This window comes from Salmo trutta, chromosome 9 (genome assembly GCF_901001165.1).
Source record: "Salmo trutta chromosome 9, fSalTru1.1, whole genome shotgun sequence".
Lineage (NCBI taxonomy): Eukaryota > Metazoa > Chordata > Actinopteri > Salmoniformes > Salmonidae > Salmo > Salmo trutta.
The window spans coordinates 38203517-38208711 of NC_042965.1; the positions used below are offsets into that span (position 1 = coordinate 38203517).

Here is a 5195-nt window from a genome sequence, read left to right on the forward strand (position 1 = left end):
AGGTCGAGGCAGGCAGTATGGTCCGGCAGGCTCGAGGTTGAGGCAGGCAGTATGGTCCGGCAGGCTCGAGGTCGAGGCAGGCAGTATGGTCCGGCAGGCTCGAGGTCGAGGCAGGCAGTATGGTCCGGCAGGCTCGAGGTCGAGGCAGGCAGTATGGTCCGGCAGGCGGGTTCAGAGTCAGGGCAGGCAAGGGTCAAAACCCGGGAGGACTAGCAAAAGAAAGATAAGAAAAAGCAGGAGCACGGGAAAAACACGCTGGTTGACTTGATAAGACAAGACAAACTGGCACAGAGAGACAGGAACCACAGGGATAAATACACTGGGGAAAATAAGCGACACCTGGAGGAGGTGGAGACAATCACAGGAACAGGTGAAACAGGTCAGGGCTTGACATGAAACCCCTCTTCTAAAGCCGTGTGACATGCCTGTCTAACATACCAAGGAAATAGTTAGTGAACTATTGCTGTTTGATGACCCGAATGTCTGGCGAATATCGAAAACACAAGCCGACTTTACAACAGTTTTCCACAAGCTTTTTGCTTTTGACCTTTTTTTAATCTGCTCTACCACACAACTGTCGGCTAAGGTTGAACGCCTCCTCTCCTACTCTGCCTCCCGAAAAATGCTTCTCCCAAGCAGCTGTGACACCTACTCCCGTTGCCTGCTGCTTGGATCCCACCTGGCGATATGTTTCCCATCCCTCTGTCTGGTACAGATACCCCCGACACACACCCCACTCTCTCCCGAGGTTTCTCTCTCCTCCAGCACACACGCACTTACACACACCCCACTCTCTCCCGAGCTTTCTCTCTCCTCCAGCACACACGCACTTACACACACCCCACTCTCTCCCGAGCGTTCTCTCTCCTCCAGCACACAGGCACTTACACACACCCCACTCTCTCCCGAGCTTTCTCTCTCCTCCAGCACACAGGCACTTACACACACCCCACTCTCTCCCGAGCGTTCTCTCTCCTCCAGCACACAGGCACTTACACACACCCCACTCTCTCCCGAGCTTTCTCTCTCCTCCAGCACACACGCACTTACACACACCCCACTCTCTCCCGAGCTTTCTCTCTCCTCCAGCACACACGCACTTACACACACCCCACTCTCTCCCGAGCTTTCTCTCTCCTCCAGCACACAGGCACTTACACACACCCCACTCTCTCCCGAGCTTTCTCTCTCCTCCAGCACACAGGCACTTACACACACCCCACTCTCTCCCGAGCTTTCTCTCTCCTCCAGCACACACGCACTTACACACACCCCACTCTCTCCCGAGCTTTCTCTCTCCTCCAGCACACAGGCACTTACACACACCCCACTCTCTCCCGAGCGTTCTCTCTCCTCCAGCACACAGGCACTTACACACACCCCACTCTCTCCCGAGCTTTCTCTCTCCTCCAGCACACACGCACTTACACACACCCCACTCTCTCCCGAGCTTTCTCTCACCTCCAGCACACACGCACTTACACACCGCAGACTTTGGACTGATTGGAATTTTATGTAGCCTAATTAACTTGAGAAGCTTACTCAGAAACGCTTTAATGAACTAGTATAGGCCTACTATTTCTTGACTTTATCTCAGACTGTTATAGCCTACTGGACTAATAGAGAGTTACTCTCTCAAGTTATCTTGTTGGGGCGGATGACTCTTTGAACTTACAATGGCTAGCCCCGAGTTGTTTAATTTTTTTCTTGTGGTATATTCTATTTGGCCATATGACTTATGCATGCTTTGTTGACTATGAACTTGCTTGTTTACCAGACCGTTGGAGAGACAATGTTTGTTCCCACACTCACAACTCTGACTCTCTACTGGACACAGACTCTTGGCATCCCATCTTATTCTAACCACCTCTTGTGTTACCTGATGAAATTGCTGTATAATATGACTTTTTTTTTTGTCATTTAGCAGACGCTCTTATCCAGAGCGACTTACAGTAGTGAATGCATACATTTCATACATAATTTTTTTCCCCCGTACTGGCCCACCGTGGGAATCGAACCCACAACCCTGGCGTTGGAAACACCATGCTCTACCAACTGAGCCACATGGGACCATCTTGTTACCATCTGATGCACATTGAGATAAAAAAATCAACACTGCAGAGCTCTCCCTGTCTTTTGCCATGCCCTGATTGTATTACTGCTGATGATATACACACAGGTAGAGTTCAGTGTGCCAAATCGGAGGGCCTGTTGTCCGGACCTCTGGCAGTCTCTATGGGGGTGCCACAGGGTTCAATTCTCTGGCCGAGTCGTTTCTCTGTATATATCAATCATGTCACTTTTGCTGCTGGTGATTCTCTTATCCACCGCTACGAAGACGACACCATTCTGTATAATTCTGGCGCTTCTATGGACAGTGTTAACAAACCTCCAGATGAGCTTCAATGCCATACAACACTCCTTCTGTGGCCTCCAACTGCTCTTAAATGCTAGTAAAACTAAATGCATGCTCTTCAACCGATCGCTGCCCGCACCCGCCCATCTAGCACCACTACTCTGGATGGTTCTGACTTAGAATATGTGGACAACTACAAATACCTAGGTGTCTGGTTAGACTGTAAACTCTTCTTCCAGACTCACACTAAGCATCTCCAATCCAAAATTAAATCTAGAATCAGCTTCCTATTTTGCAACAAAGCCTCCTTCACTCATGCTGCCAAACATACCCTAGTAAAACTGACTATTCTACCAATCCTTGACTTAGGCGATGTCATTTACAAAATAGCCACCAACACTCTGCTCAGCTAATTGGATGTAGTCTATCACAGTGCCATCCGTTTTGTCACCAAGCCCCGTATACTACCCACCACTGCGACCTGTATGCTCTCGTTGGCTGGCATTCGCTTCATATTCGTCGCCAAACCCACTTGCTCCTGATCATCTATAAGTCTTTGTTAGGTAAAGCCCCGCCTTATCTCAGCTCACTGGTCACCACAGTGACACCCACCCGTAGTACGCGCTCCAGCAGGTATATTTCACTGGTCATCCCCAAAACCCACTCCTCCTTTGGCCGCTTTTCCTTCCAGTTCTCTGCTGCCAATGACTGGAACGAATTGCAAAAATCACTGAAGCTGGAGACTTACTGTATATCTGCCTCACTAACTTTAAGCATCAGCTGTCAGAGCAGCTCACAGATCACCGCGCCTGTACACAGCCCATCTGTAAATAGCCCACCCAACTACCTCATCTCCATATTGCTATTTATTTTTGCTCTTTCGCACCCCAGTATCTCTACTTGCACATCATCATCTGCACATCTATCACTCCAGTGTTAATGTTAAATTGTATTTATTTCGCCTCTATGGCCTATTTATTGCCTTACCTCCTTAATCTTACTACATTTGCACACACTGTATATAGATTTTTCTATTGTGTTATTGACTGTACGTTTCTTTATTCCATGTGTAACTCTGTGTTGTTGGCCAGGTTGCAGTTGGCCAGGTCGTATCTTGGCCAGGTCGCAGTTGTAAATGAGAACTTGTTCTCAACTGGTCTACCTGGTTAAATAAAAATAAAATAATTAATAAATATCTGGAAATGTGCATGTACACCCTGGCCTATCTACTGTTACTAGACCCAATTCTGACTTGTGCTCTGATTTCTGCTTCACTGATTTTTGCTCTCCTAAAAGCCTGGGTTTTCTGCATGTTAACACTAGAAGCTTATGACCTAAAATGTATCAATTGAAAGTGTGGGTGCACAGCTCCAATCCAGATGTGTTGGTCATTACTACTCATACGTAGTTAAGAAAGAGTGTTTTGAACACTGATGTTAACTTTTCTGGTTATAACCTTTTTCTGCAAGACAGAATTCCCAAAGGTGGTGGAGTGGCAATCTTTACCAAGGAACACCTTCAGTGCTCTGTTTTCTCCACTAAGTCTGTCCCCAAACAATTTGATTTGCTGGTTTTCAGCATTAAGCTTTCAAATAGCAACTTTTTTTTACTGTTGCTGGGTGTTATTGTCCACCATCAGCATCGGCCTGTACCCTACCTGCCCTAAGCTCTCTCCTGGCCCCTTACACTAAGTCTGCATTTGCCCTGCTAGGTGACCTAAACTGGGACATGCTTAAACCACCTGACCAAGTCTTAAAGCAATGGGACTCCCTAAATCTTTCTCAGATTCTTACCCATCCCAAAAGGTATGACTCCAAACACCCAGAAAAGGCTACTGTCCTTGATGTTATCCTCACAAATAATCTGATGTTTTCTGTAATGACCTTAGTGATCACTGCTTTACAGCCTGTGTTCGTAATGGCTGCTCAGTTAAACGACCTGTCCTGATTTGTCATAGACGCTTGCTAAAAAACTTTCATGAGGAAGCCTTCCTTCATGACCTGGCCTCTGTAAATTAGTATAGAATCAGCTTGATCCCCTCTGTCGAAGGTGCTTGGACCTTATTTTTTTTATATCTTCAGTGGTATTGTTAATGAACACGCCTCAATAAAGAAAATGAAAAACAGTTTCACCCTCTGGTTCGACCTTGATCTGGCAGAGTTACTCCACCTCAAGAATTCCATTGGTGAAGGGCTCGGCACACGCATACTCAGGCTGACTGGCTCTCATTCAGGCTCTCATTTCTCAAATGAGAAATAAGTGCACTCAGGCTATCCGGAAGGCTAAAGTTAGTTACTTTAAGGAGCAGTTCTCTCTCTGTGGGTCTAACCCCAAGAAGTTCTGGAAAACTGTGAAAGACCTGGAGAATAAATCCTCCTCCTCACAGCTGCCCATGTCCCTTAATGTTGATCATGTGGTTGTTACTGACAAGGAGCGCGTGGCTGAGGTCTGTCATTAAGTCAAGATTCCTATTTGACTCAGCCATGCCTCCTTGCCCATCCAACATGTCCTCATCTCCCAGTCCTTCTAATGCGACTAGCCCCAAAGCTTCTCCGTCTTTTTCCCCTGCCCCGCTGCAAAGTTTCTCCCTCCAGGCAGTCACTGAGTCTGAGGTGCCAAAATAGCTCCTTAAACCTGACCCCCAAAAAACATCTGGGTCAGATCTCTGACCTTTTTAACCTCTCTCCTCTCTGAGGAGGTTTCCATTGCTTGGAAGGCAGCCATGGTGCGTCCTTTATTTAAAGGGGGAGATCAAGCTGATCCTAACTGTTATAGGCCAATTTCTATTTTGCCCTGTTTATTAAATGTGGAAAAACTTGTCGTTAATCAACTCACAGGC

The 5195-nt window shown here is 47.0% G+C and overlaps 1 non-coding gene across 1 annotated transcript; it reads right to left on the reverse strand.

The window, feature by feature from the left end:
• Positions 1 to 1997: 1997 nt before the first annotated feature.
• On the reverse strand, positions 1998 to 2070 carry trnag-ucc (transfer RNA glycine (anticodon UCC)). Its single transcript has one exon. It is a non-coding gene; the product is annotated as a tRNA-Gly (tRNA).
• Between the last annotated feature and the right edge of the window lie 3125 nt (positions 2071 to 5195).